The following is a 23,897-nucleotide window of genomic DNA, read 5'->3' on the forward strand; positions in this document are numbered from 1 at the left end:
TTCATATTAATGTGTCACGCGAATAAAAATTAAATATATAATTCTCATTCAAAATTAATTTTATATATTTCTTAATTAATAAAAGATAAAAAATATATTTAACGAAACCAAAAAAAGAAAACAAATAGAAAAATCTTAAGATAAAAAAGTATTGGAAAAAGAAAGACGAAAAGAAAAAAAATAGAAAAAAGAAATAATGAAGTAGTAGTAGCAGTAGAAGAAATCAAAGGAATAAACCGATAAGGTAAATCGAAAATCAACGTCGTACAAGTTGCTTAACGATGTACAAGCTTTTAAGGATTAAATGGAACGACGCGCTTGCTAACGGAAACACGGTTTTGGTTCGTCCGTTTCCTTTACAGGGGACATTCTCGATTTCGCTTTACGATCGATTAAAGACGATAAATAGTAGTGAGCTCTCTTGTCGAAAGCCATCAACTCATGGACTAGTCCTCTTATAAATTTCAAGGAAACATCGTGTGTTGATGATGTACGACGTTTACACGTTTGGAATATTTGAATATTTTCTTTATCTTTTTTCTTTCTTTATTATTTTTTCTCTTTTCTTATTATTCTTTCTTATTTACTTTTACATGAATATCATTAAATTAATGTTCATTAATAATATGGGAACGTGAGTTTTATTGCAACCGGTTTGATTATTACAAATTACTGCATATCTTTTACTTTTATATGACGAAACGTTTTTTTTTCCTTTTTTTTTTTTCCGAAAGATAGATAGGAAAAATTATTAATGACCATGTTACAAGTTTTACTTAGAGATAATGCAGCAATTAGTATACGTTAATGAGTAGAATTATATTCTTATTAAAATTCCAAAGAAATACCTTGCAATATTGAACTATTTTCAATTAGTAATTATCAAGTCCTTTTTATAGATTATTTTGTTAATATAATATATATATATGTTATATGTATATTTTATTTTATTAATATTCTAATTATACTTTGTTTAATTTGAAAATAATTAAGACTATAATTATTATCTTCTAGAGGATGAATTAATAATAATAAATTATCTACACACTCTCTTGCTTAAAGTGGAAACACTCGAGAAAAAAGGAAACACTTGAAATATTAAAATACAGTATTTCCTTTACAGATACTTGACACTCGTTAAAAAATTGCGGATACCAGGCGTGACTTTTGTATCCTGTTCCAAATGCTTCTTCTACTTTTCCTGATCCACTTGAAATATAAAAAAAAAAATAAAAAGAAGGAAGAAGAAGAATATAAATCTCAGCAAAAGCGTTTTTGTCGGCTAATGTAAGTACGACGATAAAAAGCGTCGAAAGATCAAAAAAAAAAAAAAAAAATCTCGAGAAGTCGTCAACTTCGATAATGGCATTGCCACAAGAGTTAGTATTAGATCCTTAAACAATTCGGAAATCAAAGATCGTTCTCTAACTTCTGGTAATTCTCTGTAAAAGAAGAGAACTGTTTGAACAAGTTATTCGCTCAATTTGACCACTAAGGAAAATCGATTTTATTCATTTTTTTTTTTATTTTTTTTAAAAAGAAAGAAAGAAAAATCTCAACAGTGTGAATCTGTGAACTATCTTTCACGAGAAACTTAAGAGTCCTTCCTGTTGTCACTTAAATGAAAACAAAGAAAGATTTCCTTTGGCACGTACTACTTTTTCTAACTTCGTAAAGTCTCGATTTACTTTCTATACACCACCATCACGACCACCATTATCGGACAACTCGATTTTCTTCTGATTCTATACGAGAAAAATAAAGAAAATTCTTTATAGTAGAAACAAGACAAAAATAAGTTTTAAAGTATCGATTTATTTTCAACTAAAGTATATATATATGTATATATCTCTAACAAGAAAAATAAGGAAAAAAAAAAAAAAAAGAAACTAGGAAAGGAAACGATAGGAAAGGAAGAGAAGAGGAGATTCCACCCACGTAGAAACACACTTCCTGTTTTCTCTCGCTAAGGATATTTATCTATTTCTCGAAACCCTTGCTTGCCTAAACCAACACCTAACGTACGAAAAAGGGACGAAGTTAGATGCGTATCTTTTCCGCACATCTTTTCTCTTTCCTTCTCTCTCTCTCTCTCTCTCTCTCTCTCTCTCTCTGTGACTTTTTTTATCTTATCTTTTGTTCTTTCTTTTTTGTTTCTTTTCTCTACCCTTCTTCTTCTTCTTCGAACGTTCGAAGCATCGAAAAGCCGCGTAACAGTCGTTCTCTCGAAAGAAATCTTAAGAACTACCTGCTTGTTCCATTACATACTGGGTCCCCTCGAACGTTCCTTCTCTTTTATCTTCAACTCCATCCACTTTCCGAAGGATGCACTTTCCATCGGTAGGATGGCAAGGAGGAGGAGAAGGGGGAGGGGGGCGGATGGCAAAAGATCGGATTCTTATTCTTCCTCGCGGCTCGCGACGACTTATCGACTACTTCGACGTTTCTTACCTGCGATACAGTTGACGCATGGAACCACATGCTAAAAGATCGATCTAAAGCAAACCCGACAGAGGTTGAAAACATTTTTACCCATTTCTTTTATTTTATTTTATTTTCTCTCTCTTTCTTTCTCTCTTGACTCCATATACCGTTACGATTTTTCGCCGTTATTCAACGAATCCTTTTTATTCGTTTGCTTATATACATTTGAAATGTAGGAACCTTCACGTACGTGGTTTAAATAAATGATACCTGTTTTGTGGATTTAACGAAATTATATATTCTAGATATTGGTTTTTTATTAGTATAAATTCAAACGACGAAATTAACGATTTTAAAATGTGTAACTGGGTTGAATGGAAATCCATTCGCGAATGTGTTCTCTGAACGTCACAGAATCGTTATCCTTGATGACATATAATAATATATATCAACATTATTTCTGATTAAAATATTATCGCGAATGTGAAAATATACGATGTTGTTCAGAAAGAAAAACCAAACGATCAAATCAATTTGTGAATCAATTTTTTTGTTTTTTTTTTTGTTAAATAAATCCAATAAATGTGTTATTCTTATTATCTAACCACGATCATGCTTTACCAAACATAAAATACATTCTTATTGATCATTCAGAAAGTGTAGTAGATAAAACGTGAAAGAAAATTTTCGAATTCTTTCGTTCGAGCACGCTTTCGATTTACCTCTCTCTCCATTTACCCTTGTCCACCCCTCCTCGTTTTTTACCAATCGTATTAAATTGAATTTCCAGAAATCTAATCCGTTGCCGTTGGTGTCCAACCGATGATATTCTCGATAATCGTAGACGACAGGAACGATCGTGCACGTTCTTTACGAATTTTACGATAGCGAATTATTCAAGCACCCACGCGACTGGTGTTTTCTCTTCCGCATTTACTATTTTCCAACGAAAGTGGGATGAAGAAGGTGCAGGTAAAAAAAGAGAGATACAAGACCACTCGCGAACGTTCGCCACCTCACTTCAACGAGTGGGGAGTCTCTAGCAGACATAAATGCTTGACTACATAAGTGCACCTGAGAATACAAAGTACCTCGTAGGAATTCTATTTGTCCTACCAGTTAACTCACATTCCATGCTTCGTCATTTGGGAAGGGTCTCGTATAAACCGAGACTAATCCACCTAACTCCATCTAATCAATTTTTAATATTTTATAAATTATTACGCTGAAATCGAATACTTTCGATGTGCCAATAAAATTCATGAAGAGGTTGACTAAGAATTCTGAATAAGAGTTAGTTCAGGTGTTCAATATTTGCAGGAATCTTACAATTAGTTCTAAATGATAATTCGAAATATATAACACACCTTAAAAAGATCAAGCCCTCTCCCCCTATATAATCCTAAATATCCAAGATATCAAATGTGACAGTAATCGTATCTTAGGAGCCATCAATCAACTTGGATGATCACAAATAATTCCACAGTGTTGGTAAACTTTTCGAAAACGTTTTCCCTTCGACAACATGCATCAAACATTCACGACATAACCGAGTAAATCCATGTATCTATATAATAACTCGTGTTTCGAAGTGTATATTCACACACACGCACACATTGTCCCGGGACATTTCTCTCAGGAGGGAGCATTTTGAAGAGCACAGAAAGAGAAGGATATATGTATACGCGGAGATAGACCCGTCTCGGTATGCATGTAAGGAGGATAAAGTGGAAAGGTGAGAGTAGGGAGAAGAAGATAGAAGGGAGGAGGGAAAAAGAGGATGAGGAAGAAACTTGTGAGCAAGCGAAAGGGAAAAGATGTAAGCATGAGAAGTAGAAGAGAAAGAGAGAGAGAGAGAGAGAGAGAGAGAGAGAAGACACCCACGCAGGTGGAGACCACACACGACGGTCCCGTCATTTGTTGGACACCGCAGCGAGCATGTCGTGGCACACGGACACGCGGGCTACACGGCATTGTACACTTCTTGACGCTGTCCCACCGCGTGTCTTACCTACAAGCTGTAGACCCCGTGCAACTTTATGGCCAATGCCGATTGCGTGCGACTCGGCTAGAGGAACCCCCGGCTTAAAGGAGGAAAAGAGGAGACAAACCAAGAAGAAGACCAAGACCAAGACCAAGAAGAAGAAGAAGAAGAAGAAGAGGAAACAAAAAAGGAAAACGATTCGAAAGGGTTGCTGAGTCTGAGGTTGCTTTTTCGAAGAGAGGGAGAAGGACAGACGCGAGACGAATGTGTTTGCGACTACGAACGATAGCGTTGGCATAAGTTAGAATGAGAGAGTGAGAGAGAGAAAAGAGTTGACCCCAAGGATACGTTATTGATGGTGACGCGCGACGAGAATGGTTGACTAGATGGTAATGTTCGACGTTCTCGCGGGATCAACGTCTCGTAGGGCCCTTTTACGTGACAAGAGAGAAATGTTGTGTTGAATCATCGCTTGATTTCTCTCTTTTATTCTTCCAAACATTCGTCCAATATATTATATTTACTCTATATATTTGGTATTTGATATAACTTATTTTCTTTTATAACAAAAATGATACTTGTATTTATATCGTTCATAGTTATGTCAATTATTAAAATAACAATGATAAAATAAATGTTGAAAAATCGAATGAAAGATATGGCAAATCTGATTTAAATTCGAATCGATTTAGATGAAATTTTGTGGACATGGGAGAGACTGGGTAACGCGGAAGAAATATAGAAGGTCGAAATTTAGCATTGTCTTGTATTTTGCATAATCGAATAAGGTAAAAGGCAGACCCGTGTCTTCCCGGCAATTCGATCAAAGTCGAAATAAGACCAGAAGCCGTTCTTCCTTCGACGAATGGCTACGAAGATATTCATCTACGATGATGTTAAGGACCAAAGAAGCAGACATTTGTAATCCCTGATAGATCTTAAGAAGAATAAGAAGAAGAGAATCGGTTTTGAGAAGGGCTTGAGAAAAAGGAAGGGAAAAGGAAAGGAACGGACCAATTTATATATTGCGTCGTCCGAGACGTCGCCGATTAATCCTGAGGGACTCGCGGGACCACCCAGGTGAAACTAACACCCTTTAGCCCTTTTCCACGTTCTGACGGGCTCTGGTCGCGCGTCGTAAACGTCCTTCTGTCCTACTTTAACATTCTACCAAAAGAGAGAGAGAGAGAGAGAAAGATTTAACTAAGAGAGACCACGGAACAATCTTTCTCTCTCTCTCTCTCTCTTGTCTCTCTTTCTCTTTCTCTCTTTTTCGTGTCTCTAAAAGCAGCTGCACTTCTTCGCTCGATTAGGACTAATCGCACCAACCTTCCTTCCTTTCACGAGTAGCTGTCGGTTCCTTCACGAGAGATCACCGAGAAGTGGAATGTGGATAGGGAAAAAGAAGAGAAACAAAAAAAAGAAATAAAAAACACAGGCATAGAGTTTTGGGGGGTCTGGTTCGATTATAAAACATTTATAACTCGCACGTGTTTAAAGAAATATTACAAGACCCCGTTGTGTTCGCGTACGAACTAACACGTGTTATTTAAACCCGTATATGGAAATAATTAAAACGAATAAATGATACCACCAATGGAATTTATATATGAACCGTTTATATATAAAAATTTAGTGTCATATTGTTGGTTCTCAATGAAGTTCTAAACTACTGAACCGATCTTAATGAAATGTTTTTTATTTTGTGTGATTTTTTTTTTTTAACGTATGATGAATTAATTGAAGAAGTATAAATAGGATTTTTTGTCATGGTTGTTGTTAGCTCGTTCGAAGAAATTTCGAATGATTGGTCTATAGCAGGTGTGGTAGGGTTGAGAAATAATAAAAAAATAAGATCTGATTTCTCGTCGCGAAAGAGACGAGGATCAAAAGAAATCTTTTAGCATATTCTACTACTACTCCAAGCTGACAATCGTTTTCGCACGAATACGTTCTTCAAGGAAAAGAAAAAGATGGTCAACAACGCGTGTAGGAGAGAAAACGAGTTTCGTTTCGGGTTCGTAGAATTTGTTCGGGGCACGCGAACGTTTTGTCTTCGGGGCGTCGTTCGCGGGAGAGGATCCTTTCGGTTCTCAAAGAAGTTCGTGGCCTCAACTTGAACGCACTCACCCACGTTCTTCTCTCTTTCCTCTTTCTTCCTCTTTCTTTACGGACAACCGAATGCTTTTAGAGACGTTTTATGTTTTATGCGAGTTGTGCAGCTGCCCGTTACCGACACCCCCGCGCTCAACTCCAATATTCAAATTAGCAGACGAGACTTCTTCTTTCTCATCTTTCTATCTTTTTATATATTTATATATAATCAAAATAAATGATAGAGTGTTGGATATACGTGAGAAAAATTATACAAATTTTATCTAAAATATATTTTAAAACAAAATAAATAAATAAAAGGATAGATAATGAGTTAATTATTTAACAAATTTGAAACTTCTACAAAATAAAATAAATAACTTTATTATTAAAATTATCATAGTGTAAGGTATTATTTATATCTTATGAATACCCCCTTTAAATATCCCAAGCACAAAATAATCGAGAACCTCCATCGTCTAATTCTTTTTATTTTTATAATCTTTTTTTTTTATAATAGATCCAGTTCTGTAGAGATCGAGTACTTGCTTGCACTTGTACCTTTACACCTGGCGCGTAGCCTTAGAATTTCTTGAAACTGAGGTCCCGTAGAATATATAAAAAAAAATAGGAAAAAAAAGCAAGACAGTAGTCTCTCTCTTTCTTTCTCTCTCTCTCTCTCTCTCTCTCTCTCTCTCTCTTTCTCTGTTTAGTGTCCCTTCGTAGTAAAAGCCTTTTATCGCTGGTCCTTTTAAAAAAACTCATTGAAATCAACGTGAACGCTATCACGTCACATACTCGTACCAATTCCTAGTATGCCCTGTGCAAATATTATATACCCCAATGGACCATGTCCATGAGCATCTTAAAAAAGCATGCGATGATACGGCTTTTGTCGTGAAAGGGATTCCCACAAAAGGGGGTTCCAATCATTCAGCATGGAGAACGTAATGAATGGCCGGCATTTACATACGAAGATTGTGAGTATCTTATTACAAGCGAAGCAGAAAAACAGGGGGTTGCTTGCTTGAGAGTGGGTTGAGAAACACCATATATAGGGGGAGGTTTGGAGGGTGCCACTCGTCCATTCCTCTGCATTTCGTTTTTAAGTCCCTTCCTTCCCCATCTCCGTTCACCTTCTTTTCGACGAACAATGCTTTCGCCAAGGTGGTCGCAAAGGTAATACCATGAACCAAGTGCCGCTGAAGACACGATTAAAGTCCGTTAATAAGATGGATACGTCTACTTTGGACCATTGTTGCACTTCGTACAACATTATATTCTACCTTTTCTCGTTTATTATTTTTTAATTCATAATTATTAACTAACATATATTATAATGTAATGATGAGATATATATATATATATATAATCATAATTATGAAAATAGTCTGTTTGTTATTTCAATATTGTATAGAATTCATTTAGTGATTCAAATGTAATTATAATATTGTAAAACGAGAGATATAATAACTTAAACAACTCTCATAATTATAGGTAAATATATTTTGGTTTCATTAACCACAGATTTTATGATTGTAGAAATGTATCCACTGTGGCCCATTCCAATAAGTTGAATTATTAACAGTTATGGGAATTACACATAAATATTATTCCTAATTGAGTATTCCTACTGTTATAATGAGATTAATAGGATCAATTAAAAGTATTTTACATTAATTTGACTTTAAAATAAATATTGACCAATGTAATATTTATAAGTTTAACACTGTTATCTCATTGGAATTTAGAAAAATATTCATGATTTTTAATATACATGATTATCGCATAACTTCGGTCTAGTATAAACGAGTTTTGGTATAATTAAGCTTATGGAAAAGATCGTTGCTGATCGCCATATGACGCATACGAAGGGTAAACCTTAGGGAATGGGTAAAGATAGGAGAGTAGAGTATGAGCTCGTCCTTAGCTTCGAGGTACATTAAACCCTTCCTCCTCGTACTCTTTACTCTTTCCTTTCCTTTCCTTCCCTCTTTTCCTTTCTTTCTTCCTTATTTTCTTTCTTATTTTTTTTTTTTCTTTTCGTTCGCGCTATCACAAGGCAACAGCTGCTATGCGCGTCTTGCTATCATCGCATCTTGTTACTCTTTTGCCCTCGGAGGGAACTCCTTTAAAGGAATAATGAAATTCTTTTTAAACGAGAAAATGTGTGTCCTTCGAATAACGTACACGTATACACGCACACTATTTACAGTTAACTTCTATTTCAATAAGAAGTAACTTATAATGAAACTTTTTCTTTTTTCTTTTCTTTTTGTATTATATAATAGTAACGTGCATCTGTTGTATATAAGATTTTTATATTATTATTGAACAGATCAAACATGTATTCTCACATGAGTGCACATGTGAACAATTTATGCAATTATATTATAAATATATATAAAATTAGTTTTCATATTTTTTTATTCACAATTTTGTACTAAATTATGAATAATTTCAATAGAATAATTACAGGTAACGATTGTATAATAACTGATCAATAATTTTTTAATAATATCGGATTTATCGAATAACACATTGATTATTTTGAATTAATTTACGGTGATATATATGGTTGAAGATTATATTACAATACGCTTTTATATAACAAATGATTCTGATATCATTGATACAACGATGAATCAAGAGAATATTCATTAAATACATCATTTTATATTATAATTAGTATTATTGAATAGAACATAAATAGAAATGAATTTTATAATTTGTTCATTCACCCCCATTGCGGTAAACTCAGTAAGGCACACGAGACTGTTTAATAAATATCTTTTTTTTCTTCCTACTCCAGAAAGAGATCGAGAGAGAGAGAGAGAGAGAGAGAGATGAAAGTCTCACACTTAACCAAATTGAATGAATTTCTTGATCATGAATGTGCCCGCATGAAAATAAAGAGATTCGTGTATTGTGAAAACTAGGCTGAATAAAACGCCCACATCACAACGTGGATGTGGATGCCTTGCACCTGGCAGAGATCAACTTCGATCGAACATTACTTGTTTTTTTTCTTCTTCTTTTATTTTCTTTTTTTTCTTTTTTCTTTTTTTTTTTTTTTTTTTACCCCAACGAGGAAAGTGAAACTTTATTATTCGTGTTCATAAGCGTGAATATGAATTTCTTTCTTAATCTTTTTTTTTTTTATCGAAATCGCGTCTTCTCTTCTCAATAACAATTACAGGTCCAATACACCTTCTACGATGGTAAACAAAAAAAAAACCAAAAAAGAAAACAAAACGGATAAATGGTAATTCGAACAAGACTTTCTACTTTTCTGTCGAGAAAAAGAAAAAATGGGGGGGAAAAAAAAAGGAAAAAAAAGAAACCCAGTTTAAAAGGAAGCTTGTTTACATTTGGAAAGTCAACGTTAAATATCAAAAATATTTGAATTATTATTATTATTATTACTATTATTATTATTATTATTATTATTATTATTATATTTACGACAAGAGAGTAGGAATGAAATCAATCATTTAAATCACGTCATAAAAGTCTAACTATCTCCCACGCAATGAGAGAGTTACGCGAATGATGATCATCGTATCGGGAACGATTTCACCGTTTTAACGATCGCGTTTGTAAAAGCTGGGCCACGTATTCTCTCTCTCTCTCTCTCTCTCTCTCTCTCTCTCTCTCTTTCATTGGAGAACGACGCTATCGATTGGATAGAATCTCGTTCGAAAATTTGACGCTGATGAGTTGAAGCATCGGCACTCGCAACGAGAGTATCGTTCGTTTATGAAACGAACGGTTGATCAAAGGAACGAGAAAAAGGATGGTCCCGATCGTGTTCGATTAAATCCGTAAACGTATGCCAAAATTGTACGAAGGTTGAACGTATAAAATGATACGTGAATCGTGATACGTGAATGATGGAAATAAAAAAAAAAAATAAAGAAAAAGAGATAAATTTGGTTTGCGTGAGGCACTCAGAAGCTGTGGTCCACGGTCGCAAATATCGTCGCACACGAAAACCATTAAACAGATTAGCTTGGAAAGTGAGTTAGACGGTGAGTCGCTTAATTAATCAAAAGGAATGTGTATTGTTACTTAAACAAACACCAAGTATATGATCGAAGCACCGTCTTCCTCGGAATTCACCTTAAAACTGACAAGTGGTCATCTATGTAATTGCATTTATTCAATATTGTTTGTATGACTTTCCGAATGATACGCATTTGTGCAACGGTAATAATATATTCCTAATTAATAGAATTTAAGATTGAAATATTTTAATTTTAGCATTTTTTTTTTTTTTTATTCTAATGTAATTATTTTATAACTCCTGTGCAATTATGACTTTTATTGGGTTGTCCTGAAAGTTCGTGCCAATTTTGACGGAAAATTGAAATGCAACCCATTTAAGTTTTTGTTGTTGTTATATATATATAATTATAAAAATAATATAATAATATATAATAATAAATATAAAATATAATAATATAATAACTTTAAAATTTCGTGCTTCCAGAACTTTTCAGGTTTTTTAGCAAAGGAACCTTAATGCCATCTATCGACAATCAACACGAACTTTCAGGACAACCCCAATAGTTTTAGATTGACCTGTAATGTAAGTAGAGTGTATTAGAATACATAAATAATTGTTAATAGTGACTTGTCCACGTAAAAGGTTACACTTACGCTTTCTCTCTTTTTGTTCTTTTCTTTTTTCCTTTTTTTTTCTTTTTGTTTCATCCAACGTGTCCACAATCGACGTTCTTCACCGAACTCGACACTCGTGACAAAAACTACATTTTCGATCCCACACCGGGCTTGAAATTGATTACTCTCTGGGTGGCGAAGAGAGACGTTTTTATGTATGCGCACGTGTACTCATTTGTGTTTCTATGTGAGTGTGTATGTGTGTATATATATATATATCCACACGCATACGTGTAATTCTCGAAAATTTTGTTCTACCTTCAGCCAATAATTATGACGTTAATTAGTCTTGATTTACCGTGTAATTATTAAGCGTCAACTTCCTTCACTCGTGCCTCATCTCTTTTATTTTATTTTATTTCATTTTACTTTATATTATTTTATTTTTTTATTCTTAAGATTCGTATAAGTATATAAGAAATATGATGCAAATAATTACACGCTGTTCTTTTAATTATAAATGTTTTTAAAATTTGTTTTTTTTTTTTTTTTTTATAAAAATATAATACAATTTAACTGAAGAATATTCAATGAATAAATATTCGTAGAAAACTTTTACAATTGCGTGTTTAGTTTGAGAATTGACACGTTATTTTGTAATAAACCTAATTACATCTGTGTTTCCAATGGACTTGAAAGATAAAATTGAAAGAAAAGAAGAAAAAGTATAATGAAATTACCATGAAAAAAATTTAGGATTCATTGAGAATCGATTTTAGTAGGTGGGAATTTACCATAGAAAAAGAAATGTTCAATTAACGATATATAGTTGCGTCGATGGATTACGGTGTTCCGATACTTTTTTTGAGAATCTCTCGATGTGGGCATAATAAAAACAATATAAAACGATACAAATTTGATATAATGAACAATTTTACAATGTGTGTGTGTGTGTGTGTCTACTATCTAAATCTTTATTAACAGATACACACACGCACACACGTGTAGAAACGAAACAACCAACTCTATAGTTAAATTCTAAAAATTCGTAGTGTGGTATTATAAAAACGAGTGATGGATATCTGTTGAATAAAATATAGTAAAAAATTAGTAACAGATAATTCGGTATGAAATCTAACGAGGATTGTTGAATCTAAAAAGGAAACGTTACTCCTCGTTAGTCGATCGGCTGTAACATCTGCCGACGACGCGAGCGCGTCGTCAAGAAAAGAGTCAGAAAGAGAGAGATGGATAAAAATGAAACGAAAGATCAAGAAGAAGATGAAGAGGAAGAAGAAAAAGAAAAAAAAGTAGAAAGATAAAGAAGGAAAGAGATATACAGAAAGTTGCCATTACCGAAACGTTACGGTTCTTGCCCTTTTTGCGTTATTAAAAATAATGGTGACATATATTAGTTTTAACGAAGGAAGCCAAATGCTTTTTGCTACCGTCTTTATGTGCTCGGTCATTTGTTTTCTGAGTAAGAGCTAAGAAAAGAGGAACCGAAAACACAATGGACTCCTCTCTCGCGAGTGGATATATAAGAATAAAGAAAAACGAAACTACGAGAAAAGGAAGAAAACCAAGAATATATCGGGAAGATGTTGGAGGAGAAACTTTTAAGAAAGAAAGAGAGAGTGTGCAACGTAAACAGATAGAAAAAGATAAGAGGGTATAGTTATATATTTTACACGTATATAACTCACACACACACACACACACACACACACACACACACACACACACATAGGACAGACAACGTGGTCGTATACACTCGACTCGACTTGACTCGAAGAGGTGAAATCATGCAAGCTTGCTCCCAGTGTCGTAATTTCAATTTCAAATTATCCAATTTCAAAGCGTCACACCCACTATCGAGGACTCTCTCGATACTCGTTCACAAGTACAAAAGACTTGAAACTCGATAATGCGTTACCATGGAAAGTACTTCTCTGTACCAGTAGAAACCCTTCTCTCTCATGGATTTCAAGTAGCACGTGCTAATGGAGAGTGACGAGACGAAGACTCGATAATTAAATCACTCTATGCAAACGAGAACGTTTCCTTCCCATTTCCTTCTAGTTTAATTATCAGATCCAATTGATCATTAATTATTTCAATAAATTTACACATTCACTCTATTTAATATGTATTTATATAGTCAAATAATATAATAGAAATTGTTTCATTTTATAAATGCTTTAATGTTTTTAAATTTATACAAATATACCCTGTAGTAGTACAAAAATATTGAAAAATATTGAATACACGTGTGTTTAATATTAAAAAGTAATTTAATGTCACACATGTATTCAATATTTTTCAATATTTTTTGCTCTGCTAGAGTATATACTGTGATTTTGTTTTAAATAGGTGTTAAAATTAATAAAAAAATATATTATAAAAATATTTTAATTTCGTTTAAAATAAATCAAATACAGAAACTAACTTTTCCAGATATTTTACTAAAAAAAACAAAAAAATTCTGAGAATAAAAATAAAACTTGACCACAGCCAAAGAAAGAATAAGTCACAATGTTAAAAGGAAAAAAGGACTGAACCCTTTTGTCAAAGTATATTCTAAACTTTTCAGTAGCAAAAGTAAATTTAATATAATTGACATTCTATACTTCGAAATTTTGATTAATGATTTGAACCTACTTTTTTTTCTTTTTAAGTATCCTTTTGGCCAAAAAGAAAGAAAAAGGGGTTAAGAAGTAGCACGTGGAAAGGTATTTCAATAATGGTTTAGAACTTTGTTCGATATGGTCAGGTATAAAAGTAAATTGTCAGAATAAATAAATGAATGAAGGAATGAAAACAAGATTTATGAACATTGTACACGCGACAATAATTTTTCAACCATTAGTACGAAACTTTGACCTATAAAACTACGACGTGCCAATAGAAAGGTTTTTTGATTTTCCATCCATTACTTTTGAAACCTTCTTTTTTTAACCCCTTTTTTTACTTTACTTTCTTTTCTTTTCTTTTCTTTTCTTTTCTTTTCTTTGTTAACCCTTTCCTTTGATCTTTTCTCTATTAACTCTTTCCATATTCCCAGGAGGATGGAACAGAGAATCGTAAAAGTAATGAGAAAAGGAATGTCGATATAATTAAGGGCATTGTGTGTGTGTGTGTGTGTGTTTGTATTGGAAAAAATATTCCATTCGAAAGGATTGAAAGAATTCCTGAAAAAAGTAAATTGAAAAAAAAAAGATGACGATGAAAAATGATTTTTCACTTGTTTTCAAAAAGTTCTTTGATTATTTAGAAAGTTTTTCTATTTTTTCTTTTTTGTTTGTTTGTTATTTAAATTTACTCGAATACTCGCACGCACGCATGAAAGAACATATTTCGAATGAAATTTTTGCTCGAAGCAAAAATAATAAAATTTTTTTATGGAATTTCATATTAAAAGGAATAAAGAATTTACATCCTTTTGTCAGAATATATTTCGAATTTTTCAGTAATGAAAGTAAATTTAGTATAATTCACATTTTAATCTTTGAAGTTCTGATTAATTTTTTTTTTGACATTCATTCGTTAATTAAAACATTTATTAAAAAAATACTAACCTTTGAATATTTTTAAATTATAATTATTATTTTTCTTATTATTATATTCTATTATATGTAATTTAAAAGAAAAAAAAACAGAAATTGTTCGACAAGATAAAAATGATGAATTTCTCGTTAAAATCTTTTGTTATAAAATAATTTATAGTTACTCGGTTGATCGTATATTAGAAATGAACATAGAAACTTCGTCTAAAAAAAGAGAGATGGCGTAATACAACAGGGAACAATAATATATACTCTAACTCTTGTTCAGTTCTATTCTATTTTTTTTTTTTTATCTTCGTGTTCGTTCTATCCAAAATACGATAAATAATAATCAAGTGGACAACACATCCTGGCTACGTGAATCGTAACGCGTGAAATGTCGCCGTAAAATATCGATTATACGGCTCGCTGATTTGTGGACGATAAAAAGCACTCATCTCTCTCTCTCTCTCTCTCTCTCTCTCTCTTTCTCTCTCTTTCTCCCCCTCTTTCTCTTTCTCTCACACACCGTTGGCCCTTCCATCAACCATACGCGACAAGTATTTTACCCTTTTTGTACCTTCGTGGCCTTTTCACGTTTTCACACAAATTTCAACATTTCACACAATTCTTTTGCAATACTTAACACAATTTCTTTGCAATACTTAAATTCATTCTTTTTTTTTTTCTTTTTTTTTTAATATAACCAGAACAAAACACAGTTGTTCATATTATTTTAAATCGTCAATACAATTATAGATTAAACAAATTGATTAATTACAAAAATTACGTTAGTATCAATTCTCTAAAAGAAAATTAATGATACTCGTGCAAAAATTTGATTGATATATTCATAAAAATCAATATGTTATAATAAATTCGAGAGATTTTTTTTCTTTTTTTTTTTTTTTTTTTTATATACGAAAGAAAGAAATGATGTCTTCAAGTTGTGGTTCAAATTAATCTTACTTGATGATAACTCGTCTCAATACGTAATACCAATCGAAAGTAACACTATATTGGTTCTTACAGCCAATTGAATTATCTTCGTGGTCTCGAGAAATACGAAGTTTTCTTCTTTCTCTCTCTCTCTCTCTCTCTCTCTCTTTTTCTCTCAACGTTGATGCAAAACCTAAGAGATGCTATACATAGTAATTTATGCAGGCGCCATGAGGCGATCGTCCTCCCTCGATCATCTTACTTCATCGACTATAAAGAGAGAGAGAGAGAGAATGAGAGAAAGAGAGAGATGGATAACACGTTCGAAACTCGTTTTACTCCTCCTCGATAATGAGGTTGCAAAGAATGTTATTAGCCATTATATCGAACTCAATTTGTATCGAGTGGACGAAGAATTGCGGGTACACGATAACAGTTTCTCTTATGGTGTATATATAATACTTTAGCGAGTAACCGTAGACGACTCGAATTTCCCGAGAGTTTCTCATTTAAATTCTTAATAAGAATCGTACTACGTTCTTTTACATTTAAATATTCTTTTTGTTCAATACTTTTCTTCTTTTTGTATTTGAACTTCTTAGGTACGGTTAAATGGTGCGCAAGGTTGTTTCTTTGTACGACAGGGTTCAACGAGAATTACGTGTAAATGATAAAACACTACGATGTGTGATGAATAATTGTTTTTCTCTATGAGAATACATTTTAATAAAGTTTTTTTTGGTTTTTATGTATAAATTATAATTTTTCTTAAATAAATGATACACATGTACTTTAACTTAGGACAATTTATTTTAATAATTAATAATAAAATTTAGTATATAATATATTTTAAAAAAGATGTTATCGGCGAAAGACACTATAGTGGCGTGTCGTATTGGAAAATGGTATCCTCGAAAGCTACCTAGTACCTAAAAGGTTAACTATACAAATCGAGCGAGACCCGTTTACATTAAAACTTAGATTAGCATCAAAAAAAGACGAACACCACAAACGTTACTACATCAATTATCCAATCTATATTATTATTTTTTTTTTGTTACAAGACAAATTACCTGTATAACAATAATCTAACAATGCTTATAGGATAATAAATCTTCAAAATTTTACTATTAATTCTATTCTTCATTGACCACACAACACACTTTACTCTAGTCCTCCTCCTTCCTTTCTTCATTCTCAAGATGACAATTAAAATACGTGAAATATTTTTTATCGTACCACGTGCATAATTTATAGAAAGTTTTTCGTACAAAAGTGGCCTTCAAAAAAAAAAAAAAAAAGAAGAAGAAAGAAAAAAAAAACTACATTGTCCAGAAGAATCAACGATAGTTGGGATCTTTCGCTCCTGTAAAATAACCGTAACAAAATGGTGGTTTACATCCTATTCTATGTAGTATAAAAAACGAAGATCGATGATTTCTTCAAGGACCACAGATGCCGATTTTCAATGGTCCACCCCCAACCAATGGGCACACCATCATCCCTCAACTATCACTGGAGACCTCACGTTGATTTTTTTCTTTCCTACTTTCTTTTCCATCTTTCTCTACTTTCTTCTTTCTTTTTTATTCGTCTTCTTCTTCATCTTCTTCTTTTTTAAGAGAACGTGAAGACAGCATTCGGCTTATTCTAACCACGGACAGAAGTGGATTCTCTGTTAGTTCGTTTGTAGTCAAAAATTGTTCAGAAAAGTTCCACAAACGTTAAGTTTTACCATTGTCTAATAATACGATAGCCATGAATGATATCGTCAATTGTGAAAGAGAAAAAAAAACGACCTTGTTTTCTTTTTTTCTTTTTTTACCAATTTTTGATTCTTCCTAAAAAAATGTATTCGTTCCGTTTTCTCTCTCGGACTAAGATTCACTATATATATATATATATATATATTTTAGATCCTCCCATCTTCCTTTCCCTGCGATGACACGAGCCCTCTGACCAGGTCGTTTTTTTGTTCCTTTTTTTCTTCTTCTTCTTCTTTTTTACTTACGTTTTTTATACCTACGACAAACGAAGCTAGGTTACGCTGTAAGAAAAATTTACAACTACATGTTTGGTTCGATCTATCGCACGTAACTTAACTTTCAAACGTTTCAAGATAATATTATCTTAGATAAAAATATTATTTTTTTTTAACAAATCTACAAACACGATCTTAGAAAGTTGTACGTTAGAAAAAAATCGATAATAAATATGATCGTTGAAATTAATTTACGACTCTGATCTAATTCAATAGAACAAATATCCCTTTTTTTATATTCATTTATTTTACTTATTCCTTTTGTTTTCGTTTTATTATTATTATTATTATTAATGGTTTATTCTCGAGGATCGAATAAAATTCGATAAAGAGAGATAGAAATTTTCTCGATATCGTACGGAATCGAATTCTTGGCGTTCCACTTATTTCCAGAAAGAATTTTGATCGATCGAATCGACATGTACGTTCTGTTAAACGAAAAAGGGGTAAAACCCTTTTAGATCGAAATTAATTAGGAAGATCCGGTATTTGTGGAATTTACGAAAGAATCACATAACCGCGTTTAACTCGTAGGTATCATTAATATATCGTATAAAACCGTACCAGGAATAAAAGAAAACGAACAAGAAGAAGAAGAAGAACAAAAAGAGCAAGAGTAAGAAGAAACGAAGAAAAAAAAATCAATGAAAGAAAGAAAGTAAATAGGATGATATCTTTGAGTAAGAATCTTACAGAGAATTTCTTCGTGTTTCGTTCAGTGTTCATAAGATTCTCCAAGGAATCCTTAAGGAAGATTAAAAACGTGGTCTCATAGAAGATTCCCCACATATTCATAGTCTCTGTCAACTCACAAAAGGTATAGCACGTTGCAACAGTAACAGTAACAGTAAGAGTAACAGCAGCAGCAGCAGCGGAATCTATGGTGGGTTGTAACCGTGACTAATTTTGAAATCAACCCGGATCACGAGCGAATCACATCTGCTAACGACCGACGGTAAATTCGTGAAGACGTTTTATGAAAGAAGTTAACCAACTTTCTATCTTTCTTCTTTACACGTACTCTCCTAACTCACCCACTCTTTATATTATATATATATATCTGTACTTTTTCTTGTATGGAATCTCTTTCTTGGTGTTTACTATAGTAAAATCACTGTCTTGCAAGGTGCGCGGAAATCGTATGAATGTTGATTCGAAATCCGTGACGGTCCCGGGCATCTTCTCTCGTCCTTTCAAAGACCACCGAATCTAATCACGTCGCCCGTCATCTGCTCTTCTTGATTTTACTATACCAACAATACATACCTTACATACATATATGTATATACTGTATGTGTGCTATGTGTGTGTCTGTGTACAAGAATAAAAAAAATATATATAAAATAAAATAGTTAAGTGCAGAAGATTCCTCCTTTCCATCCTTCGTACTCGTCGTTGGTTCAAGAAGAAGAAGAATCCACGGAATTTATTTCATAGAAAGAAACTTGCGAAAAACCGCGGATACGGTTTGCTCCGTTGAACCGTAAACTCGCTATATATACATAAGTTGATCTTCTAACAAATTCATATACCGTAAAGTCATATTTGAATTGGTTATTTTTAGATAAGATCTTATTAAAATCATTTCTTTCTTTTTTTTTTTTTTTTTTTTTAAATAAATTGATTTATCCAAAGAGATATTTTAAAGTTAAAATAAAAATTGATGATACGTTAACTGTCATGATTTTTTTTGTTTTGTGTTCATTGGAAAGTAACTAAGTAGCATTAAGACAAAAATAATAACTCAGGAAATATTCTTATGTCAGTCAGTACATGTTAAAAGGTATGACGTGTATAACGTGAAACGATCGAACGTTCATCTAATTGTAAGATCTTCGATCACGAGAGAAATAATCTTTTCATCTTATCGACTTTTTCCATTGTATTTTTGTATTTTTATTTTTATTCCTTTAAGGAAGAACCGATTGATACTGGATAGAGAGCAGCTGGTTTTGACCGATCTTAACGAATGGACATTGTAAGAAGCAAAACGTGGATAGGAGTCCATCATCTTGTGGGCGGAGAAGTATGGCAGAAATCGGTCTCTTAGTTGGACACGTCAAAGATGTTTCTGTGAAGGACAAGATTTTCTTTTTCTATAACGAATATCGTTTCCTTAAATCTTATCTTATGGTATAGTATATAGAATGACTTGCAAGTTAGTAGCCAGAAAGTGAAACGTTCTGAACATTCTGAACGTTTCGTTTAGCAAAATTCATTGCAACGTTTGTCAGAACGGTTGGGTATGTCAAACAATAGAGAAAGAGAGAGAGATAATGGATTACTGGATAGAAATTAAACAGTAGTTTCTTTATTCATCACAATACTACGACAAAAGTTAAACAGTAGCTGCTTTATTCATAGCAATGCTAAAATTCAACACGATTTGAAAAGGTTTGACTCTTCGATTTTATTCTAATGCTATCTCTACTATTTTCTAATGGATTTCTTGCTATTCATTTTGTGAATGGAAAGTAGGGAATATAAAAAATAACGTCCCTAGGAGATCATTGTAATTAAGGGATTTTTGCTACTGAAAGACACGTATTATTTTAACTCATTCACTGATAATTTCATAGATTTGAAAAGGCAACTTTGCGTACACCAAAATTGTTAGTCCTTTCGTTCTGATCAGTGCCAACTATAATCGGTAAAAAGGAATATTCTACCTTACCAACAGAGATAATCCTTTTACATTAGTTTTAATAATTATAATAATAAATTTGATTAGATTACAATTAAAAACAGTATTTTAAAATAGAATTTAAACAAATATTTCATACCTTATAATAACAAACAAAAATGAATAATTAGATTTATAATCATAACAAATGATAGGAGGGTTAAAATGTTTTATTGGAATGAAACGAATCCATGAAATCGAATGATCGACTTAAATTTTCTACATTTCACGAATTAGAAAGAGAGAAAGAAGGAAGGAAGAAAAAAAGAAAAAGATTCGAGGAGTGAGCTTCGTCATGGTGTTAAGTGACTCTACCGGTGGCGGTTTCTTTTCTACACTATAAGTTTTCTATCCAGCCCCCTACAATACACAAGTCCCTACAAATCCACCCCTCGGACAATTCCTCTTACCGCCTCCGACTGACAATCATTTCATTGTCCAGAGGTTTATGCGTTAGAAGCAAAACGGGCTTCAATTAAGATTGCGAAGCGTCCACGAACCATCCAAAACTTGCCGCAAAACCTAAGAAGAGAAACCACGCCCATTACGAAGATTTCGGCATTATTGTTAAGGTATTGAAGGTATATCTTTGAAATCGCTTACGAATGTCTAGACTGTTCACAAAATTTAATAATAGTGAATTCCATGTTTGAAAATCAAGACATTTTTCATCCTCATATTTATTATTATTATTATTATTATTATTATTATTATTATTATTATTATTATTATTTTCTATAATTTTATATCTAATTTAAATAATCGATAAAATAAAAAAGATAGAATCAATAAAATATTTCTAATAAAAATCTAAAATGGTTTCACTTTGTAGCACTTCATAAAAATAAAAAAAATATAGATTAAAAATATAACAAAATGGTAAATTGTATTGTAAACTCTTTCTTTCATCTTCCTTCTTCTTCTTCTTCTTATTCTTTTTATTTTATTTTTTTTTTTTCTAGGAAAATCTAAGAAGATCGATAAAACGAAGGAAAAAGATCGGTGATTTGGTGTTCGACAGATTCCGTCGGTGAACTTCCGACAAAGATTCGTCGAAAGGTAGTTCCATTCACGGTGTAACTCCTTTCATGGAAGAAGTCTTTCAACTTTACCGCCGTATTTCCTTTAAACCGTTTTAACAGATGCTTCTAGCTTTCTGATAGGCTAAGGTTTTATCCTACCAAACCACAATGTTTTCTTTAACGTCAGTTAGATCCGTCGGTCATCCAACAGCTGAACTTTTCGCAACTTCTTTTCAAGAAAATCTAAGAAATTCTTCTGTTCTACCAAACCTCAACAAGATTTCTACCTTCCTACCATCATGCCCCGTCCTCTTGAAAAATCCTTGGGCAAATATTAACACGTTGTCAATAGTTTAAAAATAAGAAAGAAAATATTATAACACGAAAGGTGTTCTAGAAAGTGAAAAAAATACCTGCGCCAGTTTTTTTTATCAATCCCAAAGTGTTCCTTCTAACGCCTCTCGAGACAAAACTCCCTAACTTGAGTGATCAACATAATGACGAGCATTATACAAAAAAAAAAAAAAAAATTTCGTTTTTTTATTCTTAAACATATTTAATTTTCACTTGATTTCTAACAGGATTTCCGATGTTTTTTAAATTTAACAATATTTACTTTGATATTGTAGTCTTTGAAAGAGAAAATAAACTACCAAGAATATGTGATCAAATTAAGTTTGTTAATTGAATTCCTTTTCTTTTTTTTTTTTGGTTCATTATTAAATCAATACATATTTATATTTATAATCATATTAAATCTTTCAACACGTGTTTGAAATATTTCAGGATTATTGAGACAGGAAACAAGTTAAACTTCTGTTATCGATAAATAAAATTCAAACATTCGTTTGGGGAGTAATAAGTGAAACTTTATGGTCTCGAAATTTTCTTCTAATTATGGTCATTCGAGTATCGTAGAAAGAAAAACGAAAAAAAAAAGAAAGAAAAAGAAAAAAAACCAAGAGAAAATGAGAGAAAATAAAAATTGGTGTTACACCAGACATGAGAAACGAATATTCAGCGTGTTTTCAAAAATGTCCTTAACGATGCGAGAACAGAGACTATTAAATCGTATCCTTTTCCTTTTCTCTTTTCTTAGTTTCTGTTTCCGATAGCATCTGGTTTGCATAAAAAGAAACGATAATGTTACACCCCCGAAAGAAGAAATTGTCGTCGGAAGGCTTCTATCATCGAAAGGATGCGTATGCTAATGACACTGTGTCTAGGAAATTTCTTTTTACAAATACCGCCACCCTTGTATGTTTATTCTATCCTTCAGTCTTATTTGATTTTTCTTCAACTTCTTCTTCTTCTTCTTCTTCTTATTCAAAAAATTAGACGAAACATCTGCTAACAGGATCGACCAACAGGATGATTAGAAAGGGGAATGAAGGAGGTTGTAACACCTATGTAAATCGGGGTTTTCTTTTTTTGTTAATAATTCAAATATTATAATCAATTGTAATTAAAAAGAATTTAAAAAATTTAATTTGTGAAATAAATCTTACGTAATTCTTTACAAAATTATATTACAGAAATACCGTTTACATTTTTATAATTATTAATTAAATAAATATTATTATTAATTTTTAAAGTTTAAGTTTTAAAGCTTTGCGTTAATCGGATAATATTTTACATACCCGCGATAATAAATTAATTTAATAGTAAAGAAATAACAATTATTTTTAAAATATACCACATACACGTACACACAAGTACACGTACATACAACAACAACAAAAATAATTTAAAAAACACATTGGGTAGATTATTAAATGTATATTCGTAAGATGATCGAGATGAAAGATGAAAAAATACTTCCACGAAATTTCTTTTTCGATCTTACAACGATATGTAATTCAAAAGGCAGCAAAATAAGTGTGTTTGCCTCTTGCCTCTCTCTCTCTCTCTCTTTCTCTCTCTCTCTCTCTCTCTCTTTCTCTCTCTCTCTCTCTTTTTCTCTGTAGCACAGAGACAAGGCCTCGAGCTTCGTAAATTTCGTGAGGTCGACCTTGGTTCGAAAGAAATGAAGGGTTACCATACCGTGGGATTGATATGCGTGCGTTATGAAAAAGTACAGTGCGCATGCCGATTATTACTGGATGCCGAGAATCGTACGTGAGCCAAGGAAATACATTTTTTTCGACCTCGAAAATCTTCTCTTTCTCTTTCTCTTTCTCTCTCTCTCTCTCTCTCTCTCTCTCTCTCTCTCTCTCTCTCTTACTTTGTATATAACTTTTATCTTTTCATTTTTTTTTTTATTCGATCATGATTACGTATATACGAGAGAGTGTTCAAAAACGAACACGAATGATAGACGGTGAAAACAGATGATAACCATTGATTCGTTGGTGGTAGGGTAGAATGGGGTGTATGGTGGATTAAAATCACCTGACGTGGCAAAAATCAAACGTCTTCGATCGACCATAAACGTTAATTATAGTTAACTCTCTTCTTTCTCTTTCTATCATTGTAAATTGGATATTCAAATAGAGAATACTAATCGAATTTTTGTTATAAATACCAAAATTGTTATATTACA

The 23,897-nt window shown here is 32.4% G+C and overlaps 1 long non-coding RNA gene across 1 annotated transcript in view; it reads left to right on the forward strand.

The window, feature by feature from the left end:
- Window positions 1-22,307, forward strand: part of LOC149030480 (uncharacterized) — a 48,582-nt gene extending 26,275 nt beyond the window's left edge. Inside the window, exons 2-3 of the long non-coding RNA XR_016178719.1 lie at window positions 19,566-20,905; window positions 21,296-22,307. This is a non-coding gene — a long non-coding RNA (uncharacterized LOC149030480). The remainder of the gene's footprint in view (window positions 1-19,565; window positions 20,906-21,295) is intronic.
- Window positions 22,308-23,897: the final 1,590 nt, after the last annotated feature.

This window comes from Polistes dominula, unplaced genomic scaffold (assembly GCF_049000335.1).
Source record: "Polistes dominula isolate Pdom_NZ unplaced genomic scaffold, Pdom_raw_medaka contig_18, whole genome shotgun sequence".
NCBI classification, from domain to species: Eukaryota; Metazoa; Arthropoda; class Insecta; order Hymenoptera; family Vespidae; genus Polistes; species Polistes dominula.